At 40.4% G+C, this 18,951-nt stretch overlaps 1 long non-coding RNA gene across 1 annotated transcript in view; it reads left to right on the top strand.

The window, feature by feature from the left end:
* Positions 1-762: 762 nt before the first annotated feature.
* LOC145635025 (uncharacterized) overlaps positions 763-18,951 on the top strand; it is a 28,536-nt gene continuing 10,347 nt past the window's right edge. The window contains exon 1 of the long non-coding RNA XR_014113744.1: positions 763-919. This is a non-coding gene — a long non-coding RNA (uncharacterized LOC145635025). The remainder of the gene's footprint in view (positions 920-18,951) is intronic.

Genomic DNA, 18,951 nt, shown 5'->3' with positions numbered 1-18,951 from the left:
CCACACTTTCACTTCATTCGATTATGATTCGACGTGAAAGGTACTCATCACTGGGTTTGGTTTTGGGGAGACACAAATGGGTGTCTACAGGTACAGTAAAATATTCCGTCTTCAATTTTGGTTAACTCTCCACTTCTAATCAGTAATTAATTCTCACGCTATTACCAAAACAATATTGAAATTTCCAATTTAATACTCCTACTGGTCCACCTTCCTCTCTAATTCAATGGTTAGTTATGAGTATGGATTAGTATTTTCTTAATCCATGAATTGCTTCCAATAGAAAAAGAAATTTAATTATTTAAGTTATACGGAGTATGTATCAAATGAATCCAAATTTCTCTAATTGGATTAGTCATTGTTTACTCGGTTAAAGATCAATATTGATTCAATGAGAAAAATCAGTCATATTCATATATGAGGTATGTGTTATTTATTTACTAGTTTTTTCCCATAACCTATTGAATAATGTAATTTCAGAATTTTGTGATCTGTTTTGAGTTTGTAGTTACATTTTTTAAGTGTAAAGTAAACAAAATCGGTAACAAGTAACTGCGATTAGCAACAATGGGGTTTTTAATATTTGGAATTTGCATAATTTTTTCTTTTTAAAAAAAAAAATCTGTTGAATTGTGTGTTTGAGGTGCAGTGCACTATTTGTTCAATTTTTTTTGGTTTTTTGCTTTGATTTGTTGTTTTTTTTTTTTTTTTTTGTCCAGTTGTAGTATTAAATCTATTAATTACAGTCTATTATGTCCTAAAAAAAATTTCTCCGTATAGTCTATATAACTTCTCGTAGATGGGTTAAAAATTACACCTTTTTTAAGGGCCCATTTTAAGAATTAGAACAGGGCCCCGGAAATGTTTAAGACGGCCCTGGTGTATAGTTTCAATGATAATTCATGGAAATGTATCAAAGGTATCCCATACTATCTTGATTATTGTTGTTATTATCATGGTGTCCTTGTTAACGAGGCTTTACATTATGTAGTTTCTCTTGAACGGCGTTCTAGATGTCTTTCAATTGCTAGATTTGATCTTTGGTCTAAGAGTTTCTCGCTTATTGAACGCCCAAATTATGATGACAATTACAAGTATATGCTTAATTCGGCATTTTATTTGATAGAGTTAGGTGGGTGTTTATGTCTGTTGATTAATTTACGTCCATTGGTTGATACAAGGAAAAATAGGGTGCTTGCAATTGTTGAATTGTGGGTAATGAAGGAGTATGGAAACAAAGACTCTTGGGTTAAGTTGTTTTGTATTTCCCACCCGAAGATTGTTGGGATTTGTAAATGTGCTAAGGCTCTTGTTTCCTCCAGAGATGGTAGAAGAATTTTGTTACAGATAGATGGTTTAGCGTATGGTTGGTACCATTTGGAGTCCAAAAATGTCAAAAGAATCACAGCTCATGGGTTACTAAGTGGAGGTTTCAACACAATGAGTTTTATAGGCAGCCTTGTTTCACTTGAAGATAAGAAGTAAGCGGGCTGTTCCACATGCATTTTTTTTTAAATACTCCCTCCGTTTTTAAATACTTGCTCTATTTCTCTTGGACACGAATGTCGATTGATCAATAATATCTTTAATAATCTATTTATTGAGACGATTCCAACAAGTACCCACAAAACTATATTTTTTCTTAGTCAAAGTAGGACGAATGAATAGGGTAGAAAATAGAAATGGAGCAAGTATTTAAAAACGGAGGAAGTAATGAAATTTAGGGTCTGTTCTCATTGACTGAGCTGAGCTGAAAATAAACGTATGAGAACAGACCATTAATCCTGTTTTTTTCAATTGCTTATTTTGGATTGTTGTGTGACTTGCTTGATTTATAATTAATTAATTACTATTCAAGGGAATACTATGTTGGGCTCGTATTACCACACGACCCATTACATCTAGGGCATCAATCCAAGACCAATAAGTCAGCAAGAATATGTAAAACGGCTTGATTGAAGTAAACAAGGAAAGCAGCATCATACATATCAATCAAGGAGATACTTGTCAAAGATACACCTACAAAATAGGGAAGAAGATAAATAAAGAAGATCTTCCTCATTTCGAATATATTCTGAAGATATTTGTAAACCCTAGAGATCCCTAGGTATAAATAAGCATAATTAGACATTTTTAGCATTCATATACACACGCATACACTTAAATATAATAAAATTACTCTACTTTTATCTACGGAATTGCGTCTCTACTGAACAAGGAGGCCTGTCCTTACTCAGTATTGTATCTCTAAACTCATCTTCTTTATATAATTGAATATTTATTGCCTATTTATTGATTACTTGTTGATTCATTATCGTTCTTAGTTATTTCATATGCTATTGGTAGAATGATTGTTATTACCCCTCAAACCTAGCAAATTATTAAATGTCCTTATTGAGATTTGCCTAAACAATTTGGCGCCCACCGTGGGGCTGATAATCAATTAACCTACCAATCCGCCAAAAACCAAGACAAACACCATGACTGGGCACCAAGTACCCTTTACCATAGCTGAAATCAATGAGGGAATGAATGCATTCCGTCAAACCCTAGACCAGCAAAAAAGCCAGATTGAAACACTGTTGGCCCAAAAGATTCAAACCGAAGCCAAACTCACCAGTCTCACCAAACAAAATGAAGCCCTCCGTAGCCAAATACAATCAGTTGCTTCTAAAACCGTTAACACCAGAAAGAACACTGAAAGTATAGCCATGCAGCTTGATATGTCAGGAACTTTTCACACCCCTAACGGGGAAAAAGGATCTAACACTAGGGAAACAGCCCTGGATCTAGACTCTTTGGATGCAGGAACTCACAGGAAGAGCAGCCAGGAAGGACCCGAGGAAGGAAAGATAGAGAAGGTGGTCAAAGAGTACCTCAAAGCAATTGAGGCCAAGATCGCCAAGATTCCTGGAATGCCAAAGCCCATGGAGGAAGAGGCGTCAGATGGCTATATAGAGTCTCCTTTCTCAGAAGAGATCGCCATGGTAGAGGTGCTAAAGAGGTTCAGCACACCGAACATGGCTATGTACGATGGAACAACAGACCCAGATGAGCACGTGTCCCTCTACAAGCAGAAGATGATGACAAGCTCAATCCCTAGAGACATCAGAGAGGCTATCATGTGCAAAGGCTTTGGAGCCACGCTATCAGGTCCAGCTCTAACTTGGTTCATTAATTTAGATAATGGGACAATCCGATCTTTTGCAGGAATGGTGAACCTATTCAAGATCCAGTTCGCCAGCAGCAGGAAAATAGAGAAGCAGTCTTCAGATCTATACCGTGTTGTGCAAAGACACGGTGAATCCTTGAGGGATTATCTCAACAGGTTCAACAGGGAAAAGATTGGGATACACAAGTGTGATGCCCCCACAAAAATTGAAGCATTCAAAAGAGGGTTGCTAGACCATAGTGAGCTATACAAGGAATTGACCAAGTATCCATGTACAACCTTTGAATATGTGCAAGCTAAGGCCATGGCTCAAGTCAGATTTGAGGAAGACGCGTATGCAAGAAAGACTCCAGAGCTCAGAAAGGATGAAGACCGTCAGCCAAGAAGGAGCAACAATTTTCCTAGAAGAGATCATCGATTCAAGCCGTATCAGCGTTCACGCTTCGATGAGGGATCAGTCAATGCTGTCGAAGAAGAATTTTCTGACTGGAGGGAAGATCCTGAACTCCCACCTAAGCTACATGAGTACTGCTTCAATGTTAATCCTGCAGAAGTAATAAGGACCCTGAATAAGATGGGAGATACTGTGCAATGGCCCAGAAGGAGTGATAGGCCTAGAGAGAAGAAAGATCCATCCAGATGGTGTGATTTCCATTCAGATATCGGTCACACTACTGATGAATGTGTCGCGCTCAGAAAGGAAGTCGCATACTTGTTGAAGAAAGGCTACCTCAAAGAGCTCCTGTCAGATAGATCTAAAGCTTCAGAGAAGGAGAAAGATTCTAAGCAAGGAGGCCCTCCTCCTCCGCCTCTAATTGTCAAAACCATCTGCTTCATATCAGGAGGGTCAGAAGTGTGCGGTTTAACATATTCAGCAGAAAAGCGACATGCAAAGGAAAGTAACAAGGATCAACCAGACAAGAAGGAGAAATCCAAGATAGACATCCCCATCATGTTCGAAGAAAGCGATGCAGTAGAAAGCCATCATGACGGTCTAGTGATTTCACTCCCAGTGGGAAACTGCATGATCAAACGAATCCTAGTTGACAATGGAAGCTCTGCAAATATCATCATGCTTGACACCCTGAAACATATGAACATAGATGAAAAGAACATCGTCAACAAGTCAACAATGTTAGTGGGATTCAGTGGGGAAACCAAAAAGACAAGTGGAGAGATTACATTGGCAACATACGCAAAAGGGATCAACCTACAGGTCAAGTTCCTAGTGATTGATACTCTGTCTTCGTACAATATGATTTTAGGCAGACCCTGGATACATGAGATGAAAGCCATCCTGTAGACACCTAAAAATGTCTCCCCAAAACCAAACCCGATGATGAACAACCTTTCACCGCCACTATTGGTCGGGTTTAGTATTTAATCCCGAGAGTGCTTAAAAAATCGTATTTTATTAAATTCATATTTTTGAACAGTCCATGGATTAGTCTTGATGTTTGGTAAAAGCATAGTTTTAATTTCAGCCCAAACTTATTAATTAATTTTTAGCCCAAGCCTTTTTTATTTTATTGTTTTATTATTTATTTTTGGCCCAAACCCTTTATTTATTTTAATTTAATTATTTTCTTATTTTAGACCGAATAATAAAAAGTCAGAAAAGGCCCGAAATTATCAATCGGCACTTAAAATGCCGAAGGAAATTAGGGTTAAAAATGTATTTAGACGGAAAAACAGGCTGGAATTTCCCGCGCCACGGCAGGTACCTACTGTGTCACGGGAATCCTCCCCGTCTGACGGTGGGATTTCCCGTGACACGGGAGGTCTGCCGCGACACGGGACATTCCGTGTCTTTTCCGCGTAAACCCTTAACGCGTTTTTTATCTCGTTTTCTGAAAATTTTCCGCGTCACACCAAAAATGTACCGTGTCACAGGAAAGTGTACCGTCTGACGGTGGATCTTCCCGTGTCACGATACAGTTTGACCGTGTCACGAGATACTTTTTTAGGGTTTTTATCAATTTAGGGTTCCGTGTGCTCCCTCAGCACATTTTCCCTATAAATACCCCCTCATTTCTGATGAACGGGGCACCGAGTAATTCTCTAATTTTATTCTCCTCTCTTCTATGCTTTAGCCTAAACACTAGCCTACCCCTTTTTATTTCAAAATTCCTTCTTCAAGTACTCAAAGGAGTCCATACTTTACTCGTGGTTTTATCCTTAAGCCAAGGCGTGAAAGGTAGAATTGTTTGAGGGTTTGGCCCCAAAATCAATTTTACTTTATTTAATTTAATTTAATCATCGTTTTTTTATTTCCTTGAAGTTACTAACTCGTTTATTATTTTGTAGTTGAAAACAAACATAATCAAAGTAAGGATCATGCTCCTTTTATTTTTATTATTTTTCTAACGGTTTTATGTTGTTGGAATTGTGATTAATTTGGTTTTAATATTAATGTTGTTCTACTATTTTTATTATGATCACAATATTGCATGTTTAAAGGGAATATGTAATTGAAAATCACGCCTAATAAGATAATTTGGACAACCGGTTTAGGGTCCTTTTAATCTTATTATTAATTGAAGTGATCACTAATATTTTAGAATTATGTGTGCATTAATATTAAACCAATTTAGTTAAATAATAGTTTGGAGCGAATTGAATTATTGTTTGTATGCCTTTGAGATCACAGGAATGCTTTTCACTATAAGAATCGAGTAGAGGCCAATACGGGCGAATGTGACTCCATGACTCACTTCGTACCATCATCCCCGATCCTCCTTTCGTGGTTCCGAACCATATGGAGTTAGTAATCTCATGGATTATGAATGGGGTGTAACCTTCACGGGTCAATCGTTGTTCCCTATCGTTGTCCCTTTATCGTGGTTGCCTTTTATGATCCGTGAACGGTTTACAAGTTCCTTAAAAACTTGTTGGCGGCTCCCTACTTTCCTTGTCCCTAATCGTATTATGTCAATTCCCACTTCCTATGAGTTCCAAGCATATTCACCACATGCTTTAACGTAGGCGCACATCGAACGACGCCTACAATTTGGCGACTCCGCTGGGGAGGATTCTTAATTATTTATCGATTTGAGTGATCGGTATTTAATTAAGATGAGTGGATGAGACTTGAAAGATTCTTGAAAAAATATTCCTGTGATTAATTTGGCATTTTTGCATCTGCATAAACGTTTTAACGTCGCATTCAGGTCTGTCCCGTAGGAAAAATTGGATAACTTGGTTGCGCGCGAAGGAAAACAGGGCACCAGTCAGATCTTTTGACTGCCGTGCCACGGCAGAATCTGCCGTGTCACGGTACAGTGCACCGTCTGACGGTGCACAGTACCGTGACACGGGAATTTTTGCCGTGTCACGGCAGTCCTAAAATCAGTCCGGTGGCTTATTTTCTTTTCTCACAGTCGACTTCCTTCGATTTTTCTGAAAAAACGTATGTGTTCTACATTCGTCTTAGCCTCGGGGGATTTAAGCTCTATCGTCCCAAAAACGCTCATGGTAATAAGGGTTCATCCGAGTTATTAAATCTACCCAAACCATGGAGTCGAGTTCGATTTCATCACGAACTCGCGGAGCCGCCCGTTGGCATACACCCTCAAAGGAGGCTGCCTTGCTAACGTGTCCAAACTCTTAACCATGATACCCTTTTGACACCCAAGGCTTGACCAATAGTTGAACATAGATCTTGACTCTAGGTTGCGAACTTTTTTATCATAGTGCCTAAATGCTATGTGGTTGTTTGGTGCTAACCTTTATGTGTTTGCTCTTTTGTTTAACCCATGACCGAGTGTTTTTATTCTCACATAGTAATTAGTACAGACCTAAAATCGGTTAAAATCTGGAAAAACCATAAAACTGACCTGGAACTGCGCACCGTGTCACGGCATGTTCTGCCGCGCCACGGTGAACAGTGCCGTGACACGGGGCTCACTACCGTCTGACGGTAGACTGCACCGTGTCACGACAGTCTGCACCGTGACACGGTGCCCAGGAAAAGTGTCTTGTCAGTCTTTTTTTGATTCTTGTGCGTACGTATGTGGATGTTGTGTCCGGTTTGGTGTCATGTCTAGTTGTACGGTCAAAACACGCGTCCATAACCTCACCTAATCACTCACATATCGTGTTCACACACTTTTTTCTTTAGTCGTGCACTACTTTTTGACCGTATTTTAGGGTAGTCTTGTTTTTTGTGTCGTTTTTTTTTTCGGAGTAAGTCGGATGGTATCCTCCCTTTAAAAATAAACAAGTAGAATTTCAAAATTATAGATTTTTTTTTTTAAAAAAAATAAATTCCTGTGCCACGTTAGCATCCACCGTGGCACGGGAATGGGTGCCGCGACACGGGACTGTCCACCGTGTCACGGCACAGTCCACCGTGGCGCGGTGGACTTGCAGCAAAAAAAAAAAAATTTATGTGCCACGTCAGCATCCACCGTGGCACGGGAATGGTTGCCGCGACACGGGACTGTCCACCGTGTCACGGCACAGTCCACCGTGGCACGGTGGACCTGCAAAAAAAAAAATTCCCGTGCCACGTCAGCGTCCACCGTGGCACGGGAATGGTTGTCGCGACACGGGACTGTCCACCGTGTCACGGCACAGTCCACCGTGGCACGGTGGACCTGCAAAAAAAAAAAAAAAAAAAAAACCACCGCGTCACGGCAGCTCGTCACGTGACACGGTACAGTCTTCCGTGTCACGGTGCCCTTGAAATAAGTCCAGTCAGCTTTTTTTTAAGTCTTCCGTGTTAATTTGGTCCTCGCGTCAGTCATTTTGGTTATTGTTCACATGTCTAGCCATACGATCATACCACGAGTCTTATGACGTCACTTAGTCACTCACGAGTCAAGTATAGTCCACACACTTTCTTTATGTTCCGACTCGAGTCGTGCACAAGGTCGTTTATGATCGTATATTAGGTTCATGCACCCTTTTTTTCGTCATAATAAAAAAATGAGTGGAGTTTTCTCACCTATTTTCAAATGTCCATTTTTTCCTTCCTTTCCTATCTTGAGCAATGAGTCAAACAGTTAAGTGAATTATTTTATTTCACAGTACTTGGTCAAGGAATAGGGATAGATTAATACGGTTCGAGTCATTACCGCAACAATCTCTCAGATCTAATAGGCGTTCAAAGAGAACTTTGCCATCTCCATTACTCATCACCTTTCAATGGCCACTAAAGAAGATATTGAGAACATCAACAAATCCATCGAGGCACTGTCTGCCATGATGCAAACCCTTACCACTAGGGTCACTACCATGGAACAAAACAAGGTCACTGTTTCCATCCTTGACAAACTGAAGGAACAAATGAGTAAGATTTCTGAGGATTTCACTTATGTGGAACGACCTCCCACTCCTTTGGATGTGAAGGACAGACTCTCTGAAAAGTTCTCCACTGCTGATATTCCAAAGTTCAAGCCTACTGACAATCCAATATTCCATTTGAAGGCATTCTCTGCAACCATGGCTCTTAAGGGATTGGACGTAACACTCTTCCCTACGGTGTTCCCTCTCTCCTTAGAACATGCTTGCCAACAATGGTTTTATTCCTTAGATGTCAAGCATACTGCGACTTGGCAAGATGTCACCAACAGTTTCACGAATCGTTACAAGTGTAACATTCAAACTAAAACTTCTGAACGTGAACTCTCCATTCTCAAACAGAAAGAGAATGAAGGCTTCACCGCTTACCTGAACAGGTGGAGGGAAACAGCTTCACTCTTGGTAGATCCCCCCAAAAAAAGAGAGATGGTTCGCCTCTTTATTCAAAATCTGACTCATAAATATAGGGAACATCTCAAATTTCGTCCACTGAACACTTTCGAAGCTGTATACGACATCGGCATCAATATCGAGGATGAGCTAATAAAGACTCCTGGTAGTAACAATAATAACACTTGGAAAAACAAGAAGAACGACCATCCTTCTTCTTCATCTTCTAAGCACGAAAATACTACCAACAATATAAGCCAAGTTGATCTCAATGAAGTGTTAGCTCTTGATACTCCATTAGCCAAGAAGAAAAGAACTTACACTCCTTTAGGAATGACTTATGATGCGGCCTTTGATCGCCTTTATAGTCAAGGCTTGATCACACCTATTGGGCCATTTCCAGAGCCAAAACCTGAAGAAAGGAGCGCCAAATGGAATCCCACTGCCTATTGCAAGTACCATCAAGGAAGGGGCCACACTACGGAGCAATGTTGGAATTTGAAGGACGTCATTCAAGACTTGATGGATGCAAACAAACTTCCTGTCCCTCCAGGCGGCAAGAAGTAATGAATACAAGGCACACAGATCCTTCGTGCAAGATTTCATGATTTCTTTCTTTATCATTCTTCTCCATTCCCCCATTCATATCTAGCATAGGTTTTCCACTTTGAATTTTTTATATGTTTTATGTGTTTCGTTCAACATTTCCATTAATAAAATGAGCAATTTTCCTTTACATCTCGATCATAGAATTTTTCATTCATTCATTCATTCTAAATAAAAAATAATAATTAAAAAAAATCAATTACCGAACTAAACCCAAGGTACACCAATGACTTGAGGCACCTTTGCAACCATGTCATTCCCTGTTAACCGTTCAATCACATTCCATTTCTTCATTAACCATTTTGAGCCTCGTCTAACGTTTGGCCTTTATTTCTTCAACCCACATTCACTTAACCCTGGGATTGGAAGATGTGTAATTGTATAACATTCAAAAAGCAAGTAAAAAAAAAAAAGCAGCAAAGCAACAATAAAACAATGTCTAAAGGCAAGTGTTCCAATGTCTTTGATATGAACCCGTCTCAAATTGCGTCTCTCATCGAGTGCTTGGTACCGTGCCTGAGAAACATGAATGCTAAGTGAGTGATTGACCGCATGATCTGAGATTGTCTACATTGATTCAAAAGAATAAAAAAAAAGAGAGAAAAAAAGAAATTCAAAACAAAAAAAAATAAAAAATAAAAAAAAAAAAGGTTGAAAATAAACTTGCAAAATTCAAAATTTTCAAATTCAAAATTACACATCTTGGGGATTCTCTCGGGTCTTGAGCCTTTTACCCCTTTCTTCCTTAAACCACCAACTTAACCACGTTACAACCGTTGAAAGACCTCTTTGAGGTGTACATACACTTGTGCAAAGTTCGGTTAGAGCTACGTTCGGCCTGATTCCTAACGGATACGTAGGCAACCTCACATCGAGGTGCAGCCACATTCATATTCATATCCATGCATGATCGAGTCAAAGAATATCCAATGCTTATCCCTACCCATTTAGAGCTAGACTTGGGGGCTTGAACCCAAATCACATTAGCTTACCCAGCCTGAAGAGTCATCATCTTTAACTCTTCTCACATCTCTTTCCATCGCCATAACCCTTGCAGCCAGCCTTAGCATCACATTCACACACTTCACTCACACATCCATATCCATATCAATCATCCTTCCCTTTAAGAGCCCTTTATCATGAAATCTTGTTTCAACACTGTGCATGTTTCATCATATTTAAAGACAACATTCAGTAGAAGAAACATTGTATACTTGCTTAGCTTCCTGAGCAATGTTCATTGTTTCACATAATGTGCTAAGAAACATTTATATATCAATGATTTTTAATCATACAAAGCATATCGTGCTTAGCTCCTTGACCTAAGCAACGTTCATTATGCAATAATCACTATACGTGCTTAGCTTCCAGACCTAAGTGACGTTCAAAATCGCTTCTTTACACCATATATGATGCTTAGCTCCATGACTTAAGTTCATTCATCTATTGTGTCACATGATGTAATTGTCCTTAGCCTCCTGGCCTAAGAACATGCATTATGCATACATTATTTTCAGGACAAGCAATTCAATCCATACGATTCATTTCGTCTTGCTCAAGGAGGAAGTTCAAAACTTCTTTCCTTTTTCATTATTTTATTTTGGGGAAGTTCAAAAACTTTTTCCAAGTTTTCATCGAAGGAAGTTCGAAAATAAAAGTTCAGTTTTCACATCTTTCTTTTTCGGGAGAAAGTCGGTACCCTCCACTCATGACAAAAATTGACGGAAATTTTTTGCTTTTGCATCTTCATTTGCTTGTGTCTGCACACACACATATACACACACACACACACTCACAAGTCATACACATGTCATGTCACGTCACATCAAGTCAAACTTGGTCAAGTTAGTGGTCAAGTCAATCACAGTATATACGAGTCCATTGGAAAATTTATTTTTGCAGGTCTTATCTACAGCCCACGTCCGGGGACAAACGAACCATCTACAGCCCACGTCCGGGGACAAGCGGACCATCTACAGCCCACGTCCGGGGACAAGCGGACCACCATCATTTCACGGCGCAAGGTTCTCGATACACAGAGACTTGCAATCTCATCATCTTTCGACTTTCCTCAAGCATGGAAAGTATTATCCAGTGGATTTTTCTTCAAGTATAGAAAACCGCCAAATCGGCTTTCCTCAAGCATGGAAGGCACTATCGGTGGAATTCTTCAAGCATAGAATGACACCATATTCATCAGTCTGCTTTCCTCAGGCTTGGAAAGCGTTATCGGTGGATTTTTCTTCAAGTATAGAAAACCGCCAAGTCGGATTTCCTCAAGCTTGGAAAGCGTTATCGGTGGATTTTTCTTCAAGTATAGAAAACCGCCAAGTCAGCTTTCCTCAAGCATGGAAAGCATCATCGGTGGATTTCTTCAAGCATAGAATGACACCAAATTCATACATCGACTTTCCTCAAGCATGGAAAGTATTGTCCGGTAGGTTTCTTCAGGCTTAGAAAACTACCAAACTCCTCAGTCGGCTTTCCTCAGGCATGGAAAGCGTTTCAACAGACTTCATCCGGTGGATTCCTTCAAGCATAGGAAGCTACCAAGCTCATTTGCCACCAATACACTGGTGTTAGATAAGCATTCTATCCCTTTACTCTTTTACCTGTAGAACTAACATTATTCTGCAAGTATCGGCGTATACAGAATGATTTAAGATCGCAGAACGTCTTAAATCATTCTCCGTCCCTATCGGCTACTTTGACTATCGTTTTCGAAACTGAGGTTTCTACAAACTCAGTCAAAGTGGGGGCTTCTGTAGACACCTAAAAATGTCTCCCCAAAACCAAACCCGATGATGAACAACCTTTCACCGCCACTATTGGTCGGGTTTAGTATTTAATCCCGAGAGTGCTTAAAAAATCGTATATTATTAAATTCATATTTTTGAACAGTCCATGGATTAGTCTTGATGTTTGGTAAAAGCATAGTTTTAATTTCAGCCCAAACTTATTAATTAATTTTTAGCCCAAGCCTTTTTTATTTTATTGTTTTATTATTTATTTTTGGCCCAAACCCTTTATTTATTTTAATTTAATTATTTTCTTATTTTAGACCGAATAATAAAAAGTCAGAAAAGGCCCGAAATTATCAATCGGCACTTAAAATGCCGAAGGAAATTAGGGTTAAAAATGTATTTAGACGGAAAAACAGGCTGGAATTTCCCGCGCCACGGCAGGTACCTACTGTGTCACGGGAATCCTCCCCGTCTGACGGTGGGATTTCCCGTGACACGGGAGGTCTGCCGTGACACGGGACATTCCGTGTCTTTTCCGCGTAAACCCTTAACGCGTTTTTTATCTCGTTTTCTGAAAATTTTCCGCGTCACACCAAAAATGTACCGTGTCACAGGAAAGTGTACCGTCTGACGGTGGATCTTCCCGTGTCACGGTACAGTTTGACCGTGTCACGAGATACTTTTTTAGGGTTTTTATCAATTTAGGGTTCCGTGTGCTCCCTCAGCACATTTTCCCTATAAATACCCCCTCATTTCTGATGAACGGGGCACCGAGTAATTCTCTAATTTTATTCTCCTCTCTTCTATGCTTTAGCCTAAACACTAGCCTACCCCTTTTTATTTCAAAATTCCTTCTTCAAGTACTCAAAGGAGTCCATACTTTACTCGTGGTTCTATCCTTAAGCCAAGGCGTGAAAGGTAGAATTGTTTGAGGGTTTGGCCCCAAAATCAATTTTACTTTATTTAATTTAATTTAATCATCGTTTTTTTATTTCCTTGAAGTTACTAACTCGTTTATTATTTTGTAGTTGAAAACAAACAGAATCAAAGTAAGGATCATGCTCCTTTTATTTTTATTATTTTTCTAACGGTTTTATGTTGTTGGAATTGTGATTAATTTGGTTTTAATATTAATGTTGTTCTACTATTTTTATTATGATCACAATATTGCATGTTTAAAGGGAATATGTAATTGAAAATCACGCCTAATAAGATAATTTGGACAACCGGTTTAGGGTCCTTTTAATCTTATTATTAATTGAAGTGATCACTAATATTTTAGAATTATGTGTGCATTAATATTAAACCAATTTAGTTAAATAATAGTTTGGAGCGAATTGAATTATTGTTTGTATGCCTTTGAGATCACAGGAATGCTTTTCACTATAAGAATCGAGTAGAGGCCAATACGGGCGAATGTGACTCCATGACTCACTTCGTACCATCATCCCCGATCCTCCTTTCGTGGTTCCGAACCATATGGAGTTAGTAATCTCATGGATTATGAATGGGGTGTAACCTTCACGGGTCAATCGTTGTTGCCTATCGTTGTCCCTTTATCGTGGTTGCCTTTTATGATCCGTGAACGGTTTACAAGTTCCTTAAAAACTTGTTGGCGGCTCCCTACTTTCCTTGTCCCTAATCGTATTATGTCAATTCCCACTTCCTATGAGTGCCAAGCATATTCACACATGTTTTTAACGTAGGCGCACTTCGAACGACGCCTACACATCCCTTCTACGTACCATCAAGTCATTAAGTTCCCTACTAGGTGGGGTATTCAAGAAATCAGAGGAGATCCTAGGGAAGCTAAAGAGTGTTACAAGATAGCATTGAAAGCAACGTCTGCAGAAAAGAGTTCAGCATAGCAATCAGAGGGTCAGCTGGGCCAAGAAAAGTTAAGCATAGCAGAAGAACAAGAAGCTATAGAAGTTCAGTTGAACCCCAAACATCCAGATCAAAAAGTCAGAATAGGATCGGAGTTGAAGGCAGAACTCAGACAACAAGTTTACGACTTTCTAGACGAAGAGAAAGACGTATTCGCTTGGACCCATGAAGACATGAAAGGCATCTCTCCAGACGTAATTACCCACAAGTTGAACGTGGATCCAATGCATACACCAGTAAAATAGAAGAGAAGGAAATTTGCGCCAGAAAGGAACAAGATTATCAATGAGGAAATTCAAAACCTACTGAAGACTGGGAAGATCAAAGAGGTAAAGTACCCAGAGTGGCTCGCCAACGTAGTGGTAGTCAGGAAGAAAAATGGAAAATGGCGAATCTGCATAGACTTTACAGACATCAACAAGGCGTGCCCAAAAGATCCGTTCCCTTTGCCTCATATTGATGCCATGGTAGACGCCACAGCAAGGCACGAGCTGCTATCCTTCATGGACGCCTACAGTGGTTACAACCAGATCCTCATGCACAAGGATGACCAGGAGAAAACCGCTTTCATTACCAGTCAAGGAATATATTGCTATAAGGTAATGCCTTTTGGGTTGAAGAACGCAGGAGCAACATACCAGAGGTTGGTGAACAAGATGTTTGAAGAGCAGATTGGGAACACAATGGAATTCTACATTGATGACATGGTAGTTAAGTCCAAAAAGGCAGAATATCACGTCAAAGACCTTAGAGAAGCATTTGCCATCTTAAAGCCATACGGCATGAAGTTAAACCCCACAAAATGCACATTTGGAGTACAGTCAGGAAATTTCTTAGGATACATGGTCACTCAAAGAGGAATAGAAGCCAACCCAGACCAAGTCAAAGCCATACTAGATCTAGAGCGACCAAAGTCCAAGAAGGATGTAAAAAGCTTAACAGGAAAAATTGCAGCATTGAACAGGTTCATCTCAAAATCTTCAGACAGGAATAAATCCTTTTACGAAGTACTGAAGAAGAATAAGGAATTCAAGTGGGAATAAGAGCATGACGAAGCATTCCAGAAACCGAAAGAATATTTAGCCAACCCGTTGATTCTCTCCAAACCCAAAGAAGGAGAGCCGCTTTAGTTGTACCTCGCAGTGTCTGAGGGGACAGTCAGCGCAGTTCTCACAAGGGAGGAAGACAAAGAACAATTCCCAATCTACTACGTAAGAAAAACCCTACTCAGTGTAGAAACGAGGTACGCATCATTAGAGAAAATCATTTTAGCCTTATTCATTGCTTCAGTAAAGCTACGCCCATACTTTGAAAGCCACTCCATACGAGTACGTACCAACTATCCCATCAAAGCTATCATGAGAAAGCCAGAGATGTCAGGAAGGATGGAGAAATGGGCCTTACACTTGAGCAGGTACGATATACAATACGAACCCAGGACGGCAGTCAAATCACAACCCTTAGCAGACTTCGTAGCAGACTTCAGCCCTACACTTGAAGAAGAAGCACAGAAGGAAGTACTGACGCTACAAGAACCGAAAGCTACACAGAAATGGATACTCCACACAGATGGCGCAGCAAACATACGTGGAGTGGGCTTGGGAGTAGTACTGACATCACCCCAAGGAGACAAGATAGCACAAGCAATAAGGTGCAACTTCAAAGCTACCAATAATTAAGCTGAATATGAAGCACTAATCACAGGATTAACCGTTGCAAAGGACATGAAGATACAACATCTAGAGGTAATTTCAGACTCCTTGCTTATGGTAAACCAAATCAACGGAGAGTATGCAGCAAAGGACGCCAGAATGATAGCTTACCTGGAAGTCGCAAAGGAGCTCATTAAAGAATTCAAGGAATTCAAAATAGAACAAATACCCAGAAACTTGAACACTGAAGCAGATGCCCTGGCAAACTTGGGATCAAACATCAGCCCAGAGGAATTTGGAACTATCCCTCTAGTGCACGTACTCTTTCCAGCCATAGAGAAAGAATCAACAATGAGTGTTTACGAAGTTCAAACAAACCTTACAGAAGAGGAAGACAATAGCTGGACAACACCATTGAAAGAATACCTCTTAAGCAAGACAAAGCAAACAGGGAAGGTAGCAGCTCAAGCGTTTGCTCAGAAAGCCTCCAAGTACTGTCTGATCAGCAATGTACTCTTCAAGAAATCTGCAGCAGGACCTTTCTTACGGTGCCTAGAAGAAAAAGAAGCTCAGCAAGTCCTACAATCATTACACAGCGGAGAATGTGGAAATCATTCCGGAGGAAGGAACCTAGCCAACAGAGCACTCAGAATGGGATACTACTGGCCCAGCATGAGAAAGGACGCTGCAGAGTTCGCCAAGAAATGCCTATCATGTCAAAAGCACGCACCCTTGACACACAGGCCATCAGAAGAGTTACACCCAACATTGACGCCTTGGCCATTTATGAAGTGGGGAATGGATATAGTAAAGCTACCTCCATCATCAGGACAGAGAATATACTTCTTAGCAATGATAGACTACTTTTCGAAATGGATCGAAGCAGAAGCATACAAGGAAATCAAGGATAAGCATGTCATCTCGTTCATAAAAAGAAACATTCTAAGTAGATTCGGAGTACCAGCAGAGATCATTACAGACAATGGATCCCAATTCATCAGCAATAAAACCACCAAATTCTGTAAGGAATGGAACATCTCCCTCATCACATCTACACCTAGATACCCACAAGCAAATGGACAGGCAGAATCGAGCAACAAAGTCCTTATAGGCAACATGAAGAAAAGGCTAGAAGGAGCCAAAGGGAAATGGGCAGACGAACTACCCAACATACTGTGGGCAGATAGAACAACTCCAAAAGGCGCTACATGACACACTCCATTCTCATTGGTGTACGGATGCGAAGCAGTGATCCCAACAGAGGTAGAAGTCCCCACAGCAAGGTATGGGTTAATGATAGAAGAAAGAAACCAAGCAGAATTAATCCACAACCTAGATACAGTAGAAGAACTTAGAGAAGATGCACAAATGAGGATGGCAGCATACCAACAAGAGGTAGCAAGATCTTTTAATAAGAATGTTAGAACAAAAGTCTTCAAACTAGGAGATTGGGTTCTCAGAAAGGTATACGAAAACACCAAGGAAGTAAACGTAGGGAAGCTAGCACCCAACTGGGAAGGACCCTACGAGATCAATAAGGTAGTAGGCAATGGAGCTTACAGACTCAGAAATGCAGAAGGAAAAGAAGTACAATGAAGCTGGAATGCAACACATTTAAAGCTATATCATTTCTGAAGAAGCGAAGGTACGCAGTTAGCATTTTAATTTTGATTTTTTTTTTTTTTTTTACCAAAAAAAAAAAAAAAAGAAGAAAAACACAAAAACACAAAAATCTCCAACAGCCAAAATCAGCACAAAAGGTACTTCTCTTTACTCACACTTTGTCAATTCAATTTATGATCATTACGAGTACTAACTTTGGCATCGGAGGGTCGTTGGGGAAACCCACGGCCACGGCCACCCCTCACCTTATTCTGTTTTGCAAGGAACATTACCTACACTACTAGGCAAAAGCACAACAGACCAGCACAGAGCAAAGGTTAACCATCCCTGCAAGGAACAAACCAACTATCCTCGTAGAGCAAGCAAACACATGTAAGCAACACTACACTCATATTACAACTGTAATACAACTGCAATACGACTGCAATACGATTATAAGACAGCAATGAGACAATAATAAACATAAATACAGATCCACATAGCAAAAAGGAGACAGAAATACTTAGTTACAAAGCAACAAAACAAACAAATTATCCAGCTACAAAAATGTAGCACAAAGACAAAACAAATTATCCAACTGCACTAAGGCAGTAAAAACAAACATCCTTCAAATCTAACAAATTTTTAAAGGTGACACAGCACCATTGAAACTAATTCTCATCCATGTTGTCAGCAGGGACCACTTCCTCAGCAACAGGCTTCGTACTCTCTGGGACATCCTTAACCTTGGTGTTGTGAGGAGAATTCACTTCCTCATCAGCATAGCTCAGCAATAATGTGCCAGGAGCAGCAGTCCCTGCAGGAAATGCAACCTCAAAAGCAGCCTTGTCAGCCTCATAATCCCAGGCCTCATGCTTTCCTTGCTGAAATTCCTCCATCATTTCAAGACAAGTTTCCCAAAGTAATACGCTGCAGCATCAACAGCCTCGTTCCCAGCCTCCTTCAAGGTCCTCTTCAGCCCATCACGTTCAGCAATGCAGTCCCCGTGCCTAGCACGTTCAGCCTTCAAAGTCTCAGTAGCAGCCTTGTACTTATTAGAAAGAGCATCACACTCCTTCTTCATAGCCTCATAAGCTTGAGTAAACTCAGACACTTTGCCCAGTACGCCCAAGCAAGACTGTAGGCTCTGTAGAACACGGAATCAAGTAAGGAATGCACAATCCGTTTCTAATCATGTTTAGTAAATTTCTGTTTTTTTTCGGAGTATACCATGCCTGGAAAGACTGCACAGCAGCCTCTTGAGAAAGTTCAGCAAAGGTCTGCGAGGACTGGCGATCCTTGAAGGACGGAAAAAGTAAGGTGTCCACATGCGGAGCCAAGGAATCAAAAGAGAAATCAGCAGCATCAACATCAATAGGCACCCCCAGCTTCCTCTTAAGGCCAGTACGAGGTGGAGGCGGAGGAGCACCGCTCTTTGGAGCCACCGTATTGAGAGGAACAGCCTCAATAGTTGGAGGAGAAGAGCGACGTTTAAGGCAGCCCAGAAGGGAAGATGAGCTAAGAAGGTCATGAGACCTTAGTGACCTCGAGGTATCTACAAGGAATATGGCAGAATTCAAAAGGGGATACAACA

The sequence above is a fragment of the Chenopodium album genome, chromosome 6 (genome assembly GCF_948465745.1).
Source record: "Chenopodium album chromosome 6, dcCheAlbu1.1, whole genome shotgun sequence".
Lineage (NCBI taxonomy): Eukaryota > Viridiplantae > Streptophyta > Magnoliopsida > Caryophyllales > Amaranthaceae > Chenopodium > Chenopodium album.
This window is presented reverse-complemented; position numbering and strand designations above follow the sequence as displayed.